We start from the raw sequence: 18027 nt of genomic DNA, 5'->3' as shown, positions 1-18027 counted from the left end.
GAGATTTAGTAGGGATATTAGTGAAGGGTATGGCCTCGATACCAGTTTTTTGTTCCATTTCTTTTAGGAAATTTACAGTGGATTTTGATGTGTGACTGCTAGCTTTGTCCTGATGGAGCTCACAGATTGATGGCACTGTTGGTAAAGCGATGGTATTTCATTCAGAAAAATTGGCGATAAAATATGTTCCTGATAGTATTTGGAGTTAATCTTGACATTTTTTTTTTTTTTTTTTTTTTTCTCTTTATTTTTAACTTGCCATTATAAGAAAAACCAGCAACAATCATGAATCCCTTAGAAAAACTTTCCTTCGATTCTTTGAACCATGTACTTAAATTTTTTTCTCCCCTTTTATGATAATAAATGGCTCTTTTTTTGTTACAATCATTTACATACACACATGCTTCATCTATTGTGACAATTGTTTTCCATTTTTCTTTGGATAAGTGTTTCTCATATAGAATTCTGCAGCGTGTCCTGCGATATGCTTTGGAAGAAGACGATGCAAATTGCGTTTTTTTTTTTTTTTTTTTTTTTTTTTGCTTTCTTAAGATTTAAATCAACGTTTATCATTTTGTTTACAGTGGACATCGAGCATTTTAATGATTTTGCAACTGTCCTTTGACTAGGGGGATTTTCTTTTAACATTAAACAACGTACCTTTGCAATAGTCGAAGATGTCCGTTTTTTCCTTGGATACTTGTTTGGAATTTTTGTCCCGCTTGACGCTCCAATTTGACGTTTGTTTCCTTTCTTGTTGATGATATTACCTATCGACGCTTTAGATATCACAAAACCATGACTCTCACATCGTTTTTGGATAACGGAGTATGCATATTTCTCTTCGGAAAGAGCATAAATGTAGTCTTCGAACCACTGCTTTGTTAAATTCTCCATTTTGAATAAAAACAAAACTTTCAAGCCACAGATGATAATTTTGACTTTTAAAAACACAGTACAATTGCAATTACTTCTTTTGCAGCAAACGAGTTTTGATTACCGCTTACCAAATTCGTCTAAAAAATGTGCGAACAGCCTCTGTATTTGAAGTAATTAAATCATGAAGAATCTGCATAAATGTGTGTATGTTTCTCCCATTGTGATAAAAACGGTACCTAGAGCCATCCAATTTTGAATGACGTAATCCTACTGCGAATATGGAAGCCGAAATTTGGAATTTGTTTTATTATCGATTTCATATTTTGTAAAGCTTTAATGAATTTTTGATGAACAAACTCAAGGATTTCAAAACGAGCAATGGCAACATTGTGCAGAAAAAAAAAAAAAAAAAAAAAAAAAAAAAAAAAGAAAAAAAAAAAAAAGAAAAACCTTTATCTTATCTCCAGCTTGGAATTCTAAAGATATGTTCAATTTAAAATTATTTTGCGATATTGCTGTTGAGCTGAATTGGTTTAAGTACAACGAACATGATATTGAGTAAATAAAGGTAACACACAAAATGTTAAAAAAAAAACCGCCTCTTTGGACATAATTTAAAATCTGGAACCATTCAGATTTTTAATTTTTTTATATTTATTATATTTTTATTGTACATAATTTGTTACATATAAAGCATTCCTCAACAGAATGCAAATTAGCATTGAATGTATTTAAGCTGAGGATTTTTGAGTCTTAGCTGTGAGAGCTTCTGAGAATCGCGTCTGCTGTTAGTAGTTTTCGCGAGCTCTACGTAAAAATAAAATTCCGGTTCTGACGTTTTCGCTAGCTGATGCCATGAATTATGCGTCCGTAAAATAATTTGAGCCAGCTTAATTCATATTCTATTGTATGTGTAGTCTTGGCTACGTTATTAGTGTATGAATTCGTCTGTTACTGCTTAATTTAAATACCCAGGAGTGGTGATGTTTTTGTAACACAAGTGTTACAAAAAAATTTTATGTGTTTTGTGTTTTTTATGTTTAATTTAGACTAAAATAAAATTCAAATGGGCTCAGACAGGGTGATGCACTGGCCTGCTTGCTTTTCAACCTTGCCCTCCAAAAAATCATAAAAGACTCCAACATTAATACTCGTAGAACTGTCTTTAACAAATCTGTTCAGATTTTTGCGTTTACTGACGATATTGACATAGTCGCACGCACTCCCGATTCACTTAGAGTGGCTTTTACATCTCTAGAGTCTGCCTCCAGCAAAATGCATCTAGCAATCAACCAAGATAAAACTTCTGGTAATAACAGCAGCCCCTATTTTGAAATTGGGAATTACAAATTTGAAACTGTTAGCAAATTTAAATATTTAGAATCAGAAGTTAATACTCTCAATGATTTAATGCCCGAGATTCGTATCAGAGTCACGGATGCTAATATATGTGTTTTCGTTCTCAAAAAATACTTGAAGTCTAACTTCACTAGCAGAAAAACGAAGATTCTAATTTACAAAAGCTTAATCAGACACATTCTTATATACTCTGCTGATACCTGGGCAATGACAGGAAAAGGCTAAAAGTATCATTTCTGTCTTTGAAAGAAAAATTTTGAGAAGTATTTTTGGTGGAATAAAATGTAACAATATCTGGAGAAGAAGAACTAACTCTTAGCCCTATAAATCCTTTAAAGAAATAGATAGAGGGGATAGAAGAGCTTGGAATTCGATTCTGAGGAAGGCAAGGGTCTATCCTGGGCTATCTGGCCATTGAGGAAGAAGAAGACTAAAATAAAAAAAAGGTTATTTAAAGCGTTTCTTCACTACGTGAATATTTCAAGATACACCTACGTCTCGTTGTCTTCTCTAGCATTGTTAAACTTAACTTCCCAGAGTTCCCAGTTACAAGGGTAACCTTAAAATTATAATCCAAAACATTTTAAATGTAGTAGTAGTTTCAATGAAAAAATCTTAAATTTGGGCTAAAACTGATAAACCGGAAGTTATATTTTATTTGAAGCTCTAAACAGACTTTCATTAAAAAAAAATTTTTTTTAATCCAAAATTTCTCAAATTTGGTACCTAAAACAGGCATATGATTGAGACTAAGGTACTACATTTATAAGCATTAAATTTACATTTATAAGCATATATATTGGCATTATGCTAAATGCAACGAGAATACGTTCATTACAAACACAAGCTCTCGTTATGAGGAACGTAAATGTTTCAGCATCAGTCCTCCATCCTGGAGCTTCAGTGGCTACCAGGCGCGTCGATAGGCGGTGGATAGCTGGATGCCCTGTATTATCTGACATGATAGCTTCAAATAATAAATAAAAAGCCTCGAACCCCTCCCATAACCCTGGTGTTATGCGACCTGTGCCTAGGGCTAATGACTCTGCGGTTATAGCGTCTTAACGGAGGCTCTATAATGTCTGTCAAATTTAGAGTATTTTGCATTACACAACAACAGGCAATACCGGGTGAACCTTTTTTGTTCTGTGCTTTTCTAGTTTACATATGGTTGATAGAAATACTACTTTTGAAGGCAAAACCTTTGAGGTAGACTTTTCTTCTCAAAGAAAGGAAAACCAGAGGAAAATCAATCGAAAGAGCAGAAATGAATCCTTCATCGAGTGAGGTAGAAATTACTTCCACTCAAGTTATTCAGTCAACATCTGAAAAAGGGCGCGAACCTATTAAAAGCATGACTGCCTCTCCAAATAAAATCAAAATCACAACGAGGATGTCCAGAGTACAAAAAAATGTGCCCGTGAATTGAAAATTGCCAAGGATACTTGGCACGAAAAACCCTCAAGGGAAAATGTGATAAAAAGGTTTGAATATTGAGGTACATCCTGAAACTACTGACCTTAAATTTTTGATAACGTTGACTAGTTTAGGTATTCTCAGTACCAAAGAGTTACACCGAAGCTCTATTAAGGGGCTGTCAGATTTTATAAACAAAGTGGGCGATCCAAACATGTGGAAGCATTTGGTTTGGTGTGTTTGGCACAAAATGCTATTTAGCAGAGGTGCCTGATGCCTGACAATCTCATCAAGAAGAAGAAGATGTCTTATGTTCACTTATTTATCCTCCATCTTATGTTCACTTCACTTTCGTGTCTAATCACATTTCAAATCAAAGGATGCTGCCAGCAAATGTTATCGCTATGTGTTATTTTTATATAAGAAATATAAATAATACAGCCAATATATAAAGAAATGTATGGCAGTAACTTTATGGGGAACTGTAAAAATATGCTTCTTTTAAAATTTTGTGATTATTATATCATTGATTTCTCAATCCAAAACACTATATATCACTATATATACTACGATCGTTCCGATATTTTCAAATCAAAGCATGAGAACTAATGTGCACATGAGCATGCATAGTTTTCATTATCCATAGCATTAGGAAAAGAATAATAAAAAAAATAGTAGTGTTTACAATTAACACTGAGCATTAAAGCTTATAAACAAAGTAGATTTTTTTTAATACAGTATGAGGAAATGGCAGTTTACTTAAGGCTCGCCGTTATTCCGCCAGTTTCATATTAAGACATGGAATTGGCGGAAGGGCTGGCCACATCAGATTTCTTAAATTCAAAACGTAGCCAAAGTGAATTCAAATTTCATATTCAAATCTGTGATAATAAACTTTCGAAAACCATTTTTTGCAAATGCAAAACATCAAGTGAAAATGAGAGCTATTTCAAAATTCTCAGACAAATCAACGCTAACGTACAAATACAGAATTACCATACATTAGATAAAAGCAAAAATAATAATGGCAAATGGAGTTTTACATCTCTCGGTAGATCTTCGTCGAGAGATTGGTGTAACGGGATAGGTAGAAGAATAATCTTGTTTCTGAGTCGACGAAAGGAAAAATATATGAAACTGATCTTAACTCTGGAAAAAAATTAAATCACTACATGCATTATTAGTCCAATCCAGTAGGCTGGAATGGAAAATACAAATCCTCAAATTTAAATGCAGTGGAACATAATTTTATTAACAGTTAAATTTTAAGTTCCTTTCCTGTCAAATTCCTAACTTCAACTTACTACTTCCTGCTAGAAGGTAGTTTTGGAATCATTCTGAATACTTAATGAGGAGGAGCGGTATTTAAACCGCGAAGTCTACTTGCAGAGTTAGAGAGAATCAGAGTTTCTGATTTGCGCGCGTTTGCCTTTTGGCTACTCTCTCTCTCAAAGCTGTTATTACGCTCGGCCGTACTCAGGCCCTTGATAAGCTTCGTAGTCAAATAGAGTTAAGGGGCCAACTCGATTAGAATCTTAATAGCTTCGGATATATTTCTTTAGTTAATCTTAGTTTTAGTTTATTTCTTAGTCTCTTAAGTTCAAGCCCAAGTGTCGGCTTTTAGTGTTCACTACAAGACGGAGTTTTGTTAAATCTTATTGAAATAATAAAGGATTAGTTACCCTTCCTTCTTGTTGTTTCTTGTTATACGAACTTAAGCGAATATTCGCTAACTAGTTCTTAAGATTAGTCACTTTCTACAGTAACTGGGAAATACACTAGTGAGAATCTTACAACAAACATTGACTCGAGTAACAAGCAACGAGCCAGGCAGTTGGTATGTGCGGCGCATTTCCCGATCCAGCTCGACCAGGGGAATACTCTCCTCCGATCACTCAGCGTTCTTTGATCTACGTGTTTGTGCGCTTATGAGTTAATTGCTTTTTACATTTAATGTGAAAATAATCATTTCAGGATGCCTCCCAAGAAGATTGTTGCCTCAGATGATTCTGCAAAGAAAAAGAAGGAAGCCATGGCCGTTGAAATTAAGAAAGAAATCAGATAAACATAAGGACGTGGTGTAAGAGTGATGGAATTGGCAAAGACTTACGGCCGTTCTACATCGATGATCTGCATTATTCTGAAGAAGAAGGAAGAAATTAAGATACTTGATGTGACCAGAGTTATCGTTATTTCCAAGCACCGTCCAAACCTCCTAGAAGATGTTAAGGAGCTGTTGGTGTGGATTAACGAGAAGCAGTTAAAAGGGGATTCGGTGTCGGGAGCTACCATTTTCACTAATGCTAAGAATATGTACTTGGACCTTCTCCAAAAAACACAAGGTATGTCGACTGAAGATGAGATGGTAATGAGATTTTTGGGGGTGCGGAACGGATTAACTGGTTTTCCATTATTTTCAATGGGGGAAGTTTGTTTCTAGATACGAGAAATTCTCTATACGAGTTCAATGCTGGACACTGTACAATTAAACAGTAAACTAAAGAGAAAGATCCACAAATGGGAAAAGCAGTGAAAAAAATAGTTTAAATTTTATTAAATATTATGAAATGTTTAATGCAAACAATTAATGCAAACTAATATTATAATCTGAAACAGTTTCGTCAGTAACATACAGCATCTATAAATCAGAAACCTTAGTCTCGCATTGCGTTCAAAAACATAACATTTTTTAAAAACTCTTAATTAAATTTAAAACATTTTATGAATTAATACTAATTTAAATTCTAACGGCGAACACAAATTTTGCAAATAAAGTGACAGAACTATGAATAATAAACTAATAAAAGTTTTCGAGAAACGAAAATAAATTTCAAAAGAATAAAAATCTAAATAAAAGAAACTGTGAAAAGAATATTTTGTATGTAGTTAGAAAAAGTATGTTTAAAAATAATTTTTATTTTATAATACATGTAGAATTTAATCTTAGATTTTGCAGAATAACGTAGTATCCATTCCAAACGATTCAAATGAATTTTTGTTAAGAAGCAGCAGGAGTATTTTAATTTAAAAGGAAAACATTTTAGAAAACGAAATAAGTGGATTTGTATTGTTATTGACTTCATGCGAACTACCATGAGACCCAAAAAATGAAATATTCCCTTTTAATTAGTAAAAGGCAAAAAAGAAATCAATAAACATCCTATTCAAAATTTTTTCGTATTGAAAGAATTTTGAATAGAATGCCTAATTCAACGAGGATTAAGAATGCAGTATATATCACTTAATAGGTTTAGGTGTAGCTTTTTATGGAAATCAGTCGTTTAACAGTAAAATTTAGATTGACAAGTGCAAGTTAGCTAGCTGCATTTTAATAAAATTTTATTGCTTTTAAATATTGTAATCAAACATTTGTGTTCGCTTAAATATTCTTCGTTGCCACTACAGATTTTTCTAATTCTAGCGATTTCATTTATAATAGTGTTGGCTGTGACTTTTCTATAAATATTTCATTGCCAATTAGTTACTTTAATGGTATTAAGTCTTTTTTTTTTTTTTTTTTGTCAAAGATATTTATTTTGTCATTATTATATATTTGTAAGTTTAAATAACCCGCTTCTGTTTCTTTAGCATTAATTTTATTTAGTTTAAGGCGTTTAGGATAAATGTGTTGTTTGTATAATGATATTTTAAGTGGTGTGATCCTGAATAAGATAATAGAGCTGAAGTATAAAGTTGCAATCAATAACTGGCTGAACGCATATTTATTCTTGACGAAAACATACACACCGCTCCTGGTGCAAAACTCAGATACGTTCTTCATCAGTTAGTTACCTTTTTACTTATAATATATTTAAAAAATATCAATGAAGTAAGAAAGAGAAGCGGCGCACTGGACGTTTGCAGGTTAGAGAATCTGAGATGAAAGATAGAGATTAAGATACGAATGTTATTGAAGAACGGTTTCAATTTATTTCTATCGCAAATAACCGCGATTTTGGCTTACAAAATTTAACATTAGTGTTGTATTAATTACGTAAGTATAACGAGTTAAAAAATCTAATATGTACAACACATGACTTCCTCATACGAAATATTAAATTATACACATTTTTCCACATTTCATTTAAACGCATTTCCTCGAGTTTCATTGCAGCTTATTCAATTAATTCAGTTTTCACTTCGCGGCAAGGCAGAAATACATAAAAACTCAAAACATTTTCATTAAAAATTGAAAGATATAGAAAAACATTAAACACCAAATACAGTTAAAACAATTAAAAAACAATTTTTACAATTAAAATAAGAGTTTGTATGCAATTCGGCCAGCAGGCAAGAAAGCAGATTTTTTGAGGCACAAAACTAAAAGTTTTCTTTTGATCCCAGCCGGGAAAAAGACACTGAAGGTGCAGAAAGATTTCACTCACTATTCTTTTAAGTTTCAAAAGTAAACAAATATGGTAGCTATGGTAAAAAAATAGGCTTAGCCGCACTTAAACAACTTTTAAATTGATGATAATCCTACAACTATCGCATGCATATTAACTAAAGGCATAAAATACTTAACCGGTACAACATAATTCAATCATTTTTAAAGCAAAAAATGCAATTTACAAATATATAAGAATAAAGAAACTGAGCTCGCTGAGCCAAGTAGCACAGTGGGTACTTTCGTTATATATACTTATATATATTTTTGGTGCAGCTGATTGTAACCAAAAAAATGGTATAGCAATCCTATATACAAAATTTCAACGTTCTGAGGCTACTCGTTTTTGAGGTATGCGACATACGTACAGACGCCACGGAAAAAATCTCTTCTGAATCCCTTTCAAATGAGTTTTATAATTCGTTTGGGGAAAGAGTCCTTTATTCTGTCCTTCCGTACATATGTCACTCGAAACATAGTTAAATTGCATTTGATAGTGATCAAAATGGATATTTTCGTTGAAATATGGTACCCGGAATTTTTCGTGATTATAATACATCCTTTACTTCGTACAAGAAAGTAAAAAGGGGAGTTCTGTTATCTCTCGTTCTACTCGACCGATTGATGAAATTCAGCTTGAGTTTATCATGTGTTCAAACTTAGGATATGTACTAGCTTTAAATACAGCATTACTCTAACATGCGTATTTTGACGGAAAATTGAACTTTTACTAAAATGATATGCCTGTGTTGACTCAGATTATGCCTGAAAACTATGTAAAACCCGGTGAGAAATTTACCGAGTAATTAGACAATATATCTTAGCGAACTTTTTTCACTTTCTGTCAAGAGGTCCCAAATTTCTCAATTTATGTTAATTTTTTTTTATTCTAAACGAGCAAGGAAAAAATTACATTTCTTCGCTCTTGGAAATATTTTTATATTACATTTTTTTAATGACAGTTGTTATTTTTACACATATTTTAATTTTTGAGAATTTTATTTCAATTATTTGACTTGCGTGGCTGAATTGTATTTCTTCAAATAGCTATTTTGAAAATTCTCATGCATTCATTCGGATTGTGTGTTTGAGGTATACTTGTTCATAAAAATGTCTTTTTAAATTTTAATTTATTTATTTGAATTGCATGACTTTCGAAAAAGTACTTTGGAACCCAGTATTCATCACTATGCTTGTGAAAACTACATTCTACATTGAAAATGAAAAATGTTTAAAGAACGGGTTATATGTCTTTCAATGGGCAGTTGAGAAAAGATATATAAATCAGAGAGATGTATAATTTACATTATAATTTGAATAATAATATGCATATACACAATTTTCCAATGCTTTGCACAGTTTTATCATCCTACATTTAGATTTTAAAAATATTATCCATACTTCCGAAAAAGTTTATATTTCTCTTTTTTTAACAGAAAAATTAAAAATAGCAAATTTAAAAAAAAAAAAAAAACTTAATTTTACGCCGGTGAGTGTTATTCGCGGGGGAGGGGGTCCTACAAATATATCCACAACCATACACCCTTTTTTATTTGCTATATGCCATAAATACTGCTGCGTGCCTAAGGGTTCGTAATAGATTAAATGAATGTACCCAAATCGATGATTGCTTGATAAAATGTATTTTACTAAAAGAAACACTTTACAGTTCTGGAACACTTTCCACAGAAATATTCTTACATCTCTACTCAGTATCACAGAGCACAGTCAGTAGAATAAATGCACTCTTTATAAAATTCATTATATATGTTTACCATAGCGACACTGTGGCCCTAGGTTCACTTAACAGTGTTAAATTTCCTTCATTTTTTAACAATGTCTATGTCTATGTCTTATCACTTAGTAAGAGGCAATCGGCCATTAACGGCCTTTACAGGTATATTATACTTGACTTTTAAATGCGTGAAGAATCAAGTAAGTTGTATCCAATAATATGGAAGTACTTGTGCACATGCTGTGCTAGAACACAGAGATTTCTAGCGACGGAGGCTTCTGTGCTGCCGTCCGTAATAAATTTTGAACAAATGAGGCGCTCATGTGGCGCCATCTATTAGTAGGGATGAAAAGCATTTTAGTTGATTCATTTTTTAACTCAGAATGCACAAAATTTATATCATCTTAAGAATTATCTAATCGTTGCCACATGTTCTGTTCAAATACTATAATAAATCTAAAACGATGTATGAAAGGAATTAAGCAAAGAAGAACAACAAAAGAAGAAAAGAGAACGTTTTTCACAGACGATTCAGTATTTCTCATTCAATTAATTCAGTTCTCACTTCGCGACAAGGCAAAAATACATTAAAACTCAAGATGTCTGTATTAAAAATTATGAAGTTAAATCTTAAACACTTATTTCCTCGAATAAATTCCAGAATGGATTAAGCATGATTTAATTCGCAATAATAAAAGAAGGTGTTATCTTTGTTATTGCGAAGCTTAATTTCTCTAGATTGGCAACAAATCTACTATTCTGCTGTTTCAAATGTAAACAAGCAATGGCAGCCATGGAAAAAAAATATTAGGCTTAACGATACTTAAACAATTTTTAAATTGTTGATAATTTTAAAAATATTGCATACAGATTTACTAAAGGCATAAAAACTTTATACGAAAGATAAGAACAACATAATTCAATCCTTTTTAAAGCAAAAAATGCACAATTTACAAACACATAAGAACAAAGAAACTGAGATCACTCAGCCGAGTAACAGAGTGGATATATATATATATATTTATATACTTTTGGTGCGGCCGACTGCAACCAAAATACGAGGTGCACATCAACATGTTATAGCAGTCCTATATACAAAATTTCAACGTTCTGAGGCTACTCGTTTATGAGTTATGCGAGATACATACGCACGTACGTACGTGCGTACGCACAGACGCCACAAAAAATTCTCTTCAGAATTCATTTAAAATTAGTTTTACAATTTTTTTTTTGGGGGGGGGAAGAGTTCTTTATCCTGTCGTTACGTACAGATATCACGCAAAAACATCGTCAAATTGCATTCGATAGCGGTGAAAATGGATATTTGCGTTGAAATATGTTGCCTGAAACTTTTGGCGATTACAGCACTTCCTTTTTACTTCATACAAGGAAGTAAAAAGAGAGTGGAAACATGAGCTTGGTTTAAAGTCTTACATTCTTACAGTAGATTCAATTACATTTAAAAAAACTGGTTTTACTGCATTACATTTCTGATAATCCGATATATACGGATTTATTCAAATCCTTGAACTTGTGGGATTATCGAACTTTTACTATAATTACTGTATACATATTAATATTAGTATAATTCTACGTAAAAGGCCCGCATAAAAATCTAAATTTAATGTATTTTATAAAATGTGCCTCACGACTGAAATTATCCTCACGACACTAATTATCCATTTAGATTTTATTTGAATCTTTTCCAAACGCATCGTATAGCTGCTCATAACGTAGAGCTGATAACAAATAAACACGTACGCGACACGAGAGAGAAGACTTGTATATATAGATATATATTGATTGGCATCTTAATAATGCAGCTCCTGTTTGACACTCGACAACTGATAATTCAACGCTTGCTACGATTTCCTTGATCTAATGCTATGACATTCCCAGCGGTAAATAATTCCAGCAAGGAGAAGTCGCCATAGAAACCCTTCGTAAGTCGATAAACTTCTAGCACAAATTTCGACGCATTCTCTCTTCGAAACTACAGAGAAACTGTTCTGAAGCTGAACTTAAAATGCATTTTCTATTACTTCTCATAGCTTCTACCGAATTGTTTTTCTTGAAAAATTTTAATTTATTATCGCTCTTATTAGTACAGTGTTTTAAAATGCGATTAACAATAATTTGCTCAACAAGCTGGGATTCCACACAAGTTCAGATAAACATCATAGCAGTTTGAATATGGAATTGCCTATTAGAAGATTTTAAGGCATATCATAAGAACAAAGACGGGGCTGAGACAGAAGATAATCTGACTTACTTGACATTGATACATCAAAGATATTTTGCACGGCAGATAACTGAATGGTTTAGATAACAAAATGTGATATCAGGTGACCAAATATATGTTTTCTCAACTTACAACTCAATGGTGTAGTGATTAAGGACTCTCAGGACTCTCTTGGTGTAAATTTTTATGGTATAGAGACTTCTCAAAATGAAATTTAATGGTTAAGAAAATTCATTCATTTTGACGAGGCATAAAGGACTTTGAGAAATCGTTTATGCCCTCGTCAAGATTCGAAACCATATTACTTTCCCAATGCTACCCAGATGTGCCAACCATTTGCTCCAGAACAGCACATATGTAGACATGCAGTCACACGTTATATTCTTTTCCTCTTAAAGAGCTCCTGGAGAGAAGCATGAACCTCGATCGATGAAGTCTCTATGGATTAACCGAATTCATGCCGATTCATGCCGTCCGCCATCGTTTTTATATCGGATGTTCTTATTAGGCTGTAAATATTATAAAGCCGTACAAACTAAATAGTGGTTAGCGTCGCTGACTGCCGTGCCGAAGGATCCGGGTTCGAATCCCGGAGAAGGCATGGGTATTTGTAAATGTGTAGTGTCGGTGCAGTAAGCAGCACTCTAAATATTCGGCGAGTCGAAAGTCCTCTCGTGTGGCTTGGTGGCACGGAAGATATTGGACTCGTCCCCCCCTCGGGTGCTGTCCATCAAAATTGGGAACTCAGCCTGCATCAAACTCAGCCAAATCGTACTTTGGCGTGTGAGGTGCTCAAGGCTGTTGCCAACGGCAGGCGTAATCTAGCGGTGCTTGAAACGAGGAATTTCGTGGGCTTGGCAGACATGGCTTGGCATCAGACATGAGCATAAGCAACAAGAACAATAGCATTATAAAACATTGAAACTCAACTTAGCCCGGGATAGGAATTCGAGCGGATAGATTCTTCAACAGCTAGCTGGATATGCTAACCACATACAAAATAAAAATATCCATATGATAAGTGATAAATTTAACTTCATACATTTGTCAACTCAAAGACTGCACATTTAAGACTGATTGTACCATATAAGATTGGTTCCGTTTTCAAATGGACGTTCAAGACAAGAAACTATCGTATTAACGACCATTTAGGATTTGGTTTTTGAACCTTCTAAACTGGACTGTCAGACGCCGACCGTGCTAGATTAGCAAGGTATACTACTAGTTTTAAAGTTATGTTATAGATTTCTCCTTGTAAGAATACCTTTCTTTTACCTTATCAGGTATTTTCTCTCTTCTTCGAGCATACCTTAGTGGTGTAACGGTAGCACACTCGACGCCTATTCGCACTCGACGACTATTATTAAGCACCATTTTCTTCGCACTTACGCCACATACGATTCAACAGCAGAATTACGAAAAAACTGTGTATGTTTAGAATTCCCGGTGCATGAGTAGTGGTATACGTTTTTCTATTTTCTTTAGTCTTTTCTTAATTCATCATATCCGTGTTCAGCAAAATTATAAAATATTTAAAAACAGCATATCTTTAGAATTTTCGACAGACAGTCTCGCGCGCTGGAGATAAAAGTATTTTATTCCGTAAAATGTTGCCAATGCTCGCGTTCAAATCCTTGACTTTGTTAATCGAAAATTGATTAAAGGTCTTACAAAATATGAAATTTAAATTTCGAAATTCTAAATTCAGGCTTCCAGGTGCAAATGGGAGGGCAACATTATTAAAAATGCAATGGCTCTAGGTACCGCCATTTTTTCACAGTGAGAACAGCATGCATACATACCTTCAGATTCTTCTTATTTAATTTCTTTAAAGCTAATATAGGGGAATAGTATATGATGGAAGCAATTTAAAAAATGATTATAGAGGGCGACGCAAATTCCCATTTAGACTTAAGAGCCCATTCGGGCTAACACCTTTTTGGGTTAATAAGGATATTTTATATAAATATGACTCATCTCACTTGTTTTCACTTTTAAATTAAATACAATTATTTTCATTTATTAATATTTAAGAATGAATTATCTAAACCCTCTTTTCATGTATACTTATTCTCTCGGAAGGCTCTTGGGTATTCATTATATAATTATATTCTCTTCCTTGCTTTATAAAGTGATGTAAAAGAATGGAAAATAACAGTAGATAAACTGTATGCATAAAGTATAGGATTATCATGTATAGGATCGATAAAATTTCAATTAGTCCAGTATTCCTTTCTCTAACCCTTTGAAGAATCAAATACAAAACAATGCGGTACAGTGTTTTACGTTAATTATTCTTTCCTGAGTACACAAAATCCAAAATTCAAATTTTCAATAATTTTAAATTTACTTTATATTATTTTACATAATATATAATTCCCCTCCAATTACATATATATATGCCCATAATATATAAATTTCTAATTTTTACATAAATATATAAATTCCCATAAATAGAGTAAAACATGAATTCACACGAAACAGCAACAGAAATGGGAAGAAATAAAGAACTGATTTCAGATGGAAAAAATTCATTGAAAACGTTAAATCACCAAAACATATAAGATTTTAATCATTTCAATATATTTTCCATTTTAGAAACTTATAAAGATAGCTTTCTGTGTATCTCTCTCTCTCTCTCTCTATATATATATATAAAGTTATTCTCCACAAAGAAAATAATATGCAACTAAAAATTGGCAGGAAAACCATTTTCATTTTGCACGTTTATTAACTATTTTTTATTCTTTGTAACTCACTGACCTCTTTTTATTCTTTTTATATGAAGAAAATAAGTTTCGAATAATTTTTCTGTGAATATTTTTAGTGTTAAGTAAATCGTTGTCACTGTACTTTTCCACTCTTCAATTTAAACTTAATTTTTTTACACGCAGCAGAAAAAATGGTTTAAAGGGAAGAAGAAAATCGGAATAAAATAAAGAACGCTTCTTTAAAATTCATTAACATAACTCTTAGTCTAAAGATTTCCCTACTTAAAATAAAAATTACTTTAGAAAATTTGAACAGATATAGCATTTTTATTGCAAATATAATTCAAATAATATTTCTCGTCTAAACATGTTCTTCAGAACAGAGCTCAAAAGGAGATTTTTCTTAAAAACAAAGCCACAGCTTTAATCAAAATGTTAACGAGGTACATACATGTTAATTCAAATTAAACTAGATACGAAAAATTAGAATTTTATACAAACCACGTTACGTTAAAATCATCTAAAATTTCTATATCGTAAAATTAGTAACAAATTCTATCACGAATACTTCGACATACATATTTATCCCCCATGCTTATCTTTACAAAAAAGCAGTTAATAACTATTTTTTGTATTATATAAAAACATTAATTAATTGTTGAAAAGGAATGAAACCATACATTAAGTCTTAATCTTTAGTTTTGGATATTGGCGCAAGTATGCCAGAACACAAAAGGAACTAACCTGACTCAGAGATCTCCCTCTCAAGCCGGGCGAAATTTTGCAGGCAGTGGCTGTAGGGGAGATTTCCGACCCATGTTCTTCAAAATTTTGTGATTTCCGCAACGTATTCTCTTCCTTAGAATACATACACAGCTCCAAGATGAAACGGGACGACCAGAATCGGAATCAGCGGTGACGTATCTTCCTCCCAAAACACTTTTTCCTTCATCAGTGCAGGGCAGCTAACTTTACGGCGCGGTTGCAGGGACCGCCATTTTGGCACATTTTCCTTTCGACCGTCTCGCGTAGAGGGCGCTCGTAACGGCGAATCGCTTCTTCCCCCCTCGCCCCTTCCGTTGCCAGATCCTTTAGATTGAATGTAAACGCAAAATTCTCCGCAGAGAACAAATGTGTGAAGATACTCGGGTCGTTTTTGCTGTTTAATTTACTTATTTATTTATTTTTTATCTTCCGGATATATACATTTTATTTCTTCTATTCTCTCTCTCTCTCTCGCAGTTGTTCGAAGTAGTTGCAAGCTGCTGCGAAGACCTTTCTTTTATTTGCTTCTCTAAGAACAAGAAGCAAAATTTAGTTCTTTTTGTGCTTTTTTCTACAGTGGCGTTAAACTAGCAAACGAAAACATCTTCGTTTCAAGAGTATTGGATTTTTTAGTGAAGCATATTTCAAAGCATTGCCCTTTGTACTTCAACAAAATCTATTCAGTATTTGAAAATATCCCAATACAAGGCATATGACAATGGATTCTTAGACTACGTGACGATAAGGCTATTAATATCGACATTGCTTGGACAAACAATCCAGTTTTATTCTATTGACTTTTTTTTTTTTTTTTTCAGTTCATTTTAAAATTAGCAATGAAACAAAATTGGTTTGATGTGGATTTTTACAAAACTATCGATTTCAAAAGCAATCAGACTCTGGTCCCTCTTCTTCAGAAATAAAAATCTCATTTGATAAACAGTTTATTCAAAAGATGGATTTGCAGGGAACTTTAGAATAGTTTCGCATATTCTGTGGAAAGTGTGTATAAAGTTCTTAAAATTAGGTTTACAGAAATTGAATGAATAAAAAACAAATTGAAGCATCTAAATGCAATGAGCTCTGATATATAAATTTATTATTTAAATGGTAATCAATTATTTAACTTAATTATTAATTTTTTCCTATGTATTTATATTTTATTTCATTTTGGTTATTAATTTTTATTACTTTATTTATATTTATATTTTATTTCATTTAAGTTAGTAACTGTTCATTACTTTATTTTTTTTTCGGGGGGAGGCACTTTTTCTCACTGTCTTTCACAGGTCTCTGGTATTTTTAGCAGATGCTCCCCACAGAGTTAGAGTTTCATTTTTATCTTTCAGTCCCAGGACAGTAAGTAATCACAACAAGATTAAAAAAAAGCTAAATGATTTACTTTCACTTCAACTCAAAGTTACAGAAACTAAAATAGCTAACAAAATTACCCTCCTCTTCTTGTGAGCTGAACAGACAAGAATGATTAAAATTATTTACAAATCTAACAACATGGCTCCTCTACCTCGCGATTTCTAATGCAACCTCAGTTAGAGACAAACTTGTAGTAAAAGTTTAAACTAGGCAACGCAGAAGAGTTTCAGAATGCCAACATGATTTCTTAAATTTAGATTCTCACTCCTGATATGAAACTTCCTTCATTTACAATGCAACAAATTTTATATAATGTAACATAAACATTTTCAAGAAAACGAATCTCTACCGGAAAAATAAAATTACAGTAGATCTGTAGATCTGATTAATATAGATCTTTATCAGAATTCTGAAAAAGAGAATATAGAAAATCAACTAAGTCTTCGCCGTAATTCGAGCCAGATATCTTTCCATTCCATTTCTCGTGCATGGGCGTGTCAACCATTTACAGAGTGAAAGAAAGTAATGAATCCTTACATTTTCCTGTATTTATAAGACGACTGGCGAGAGGCCCGACACCTAGTCGGCCAAGTTCGAATGATGAAGGGTTATGATTTACCACATATTTAATTCGGCTGGACCTGCATATATATAAATATAAATATGTATATATAAATATATATATAAATATAAATACTATATATATATAAATGACTCACTAGGCTTGATAATAATCGAAGATTGCGCCCGAAATCGAAATATAAAACTCTATGTACCTTACACTGACTATGTTCAATAAATGTAGACTGATCTGCTGGCCATTAAAAATTGACTTTTGAAATTACCTGTTAAATGCATAGGACTATATAAATATCTGATTTTATTAGACTATATTAAAAATTTGATATCTTTACACTGACTATGTTCAATAAGTGTAGACAATTTATACTGAGGAAGCAATGCAACAGAATGCCTTGAGTAATATAAATACTGTTGCGTGCGTACGGCTTCGTAATAGATTGAATACACACAGGTCCCATGATGGGTTGATAGAATTTATTTTTATCCAAAGAAACACTTCAGAGTTCTGGAATTTCCCTCAAAAATACTCGTACGGATGTCCACAGTACCCCAAAATTCAATCAGTAGTTACTCTTCA

General features: G+C 32.8%; 1 protein-coding gene across 2 annotated transcripts in view; it reads right to left on the bottom strand.

The window, feature by feature from the left end:
• LOC118190363 (cubilin-like) overlaps positions 1–15740 on the bottom strand; it is a 234035-nt gene extending 218295 nt beyond the window's left edge. Inside the window, exon 1 of one of the 2 annotated variants that reach the window (XM_085808686.1) lies at positions 15474–15740. The gene's annotated coding sequence lies outside the window, so the exon portion shown is untranslated. The remainder of the gene's footprint in view (positions 1–15473) is intronic. The other variant, XM_085808690.1, reaches the window with a different exon arrangement.
• Positions 15741–18027: the final 2287 nt, after the last annotated feature.

The sequence above is a fragment of the Stegodyphus dumicola genome, chromosome 1, assembly GCF_044657685.1.
Source record: "Stegodyphus dumicola isolate Sdum_Otavi_A_Nest chromosome 1, ASM4465768v1".
Classification (NCBI taxonomy): Eukaryota; Metazoa; Arthropoda; class Arachnida; order Araneae; family Eresidae; genus Stegodyphus; species Stegodyphus dumicola.
This window is presented reverse-complemented; position numbering and strand designations above follow the sequence as displayed.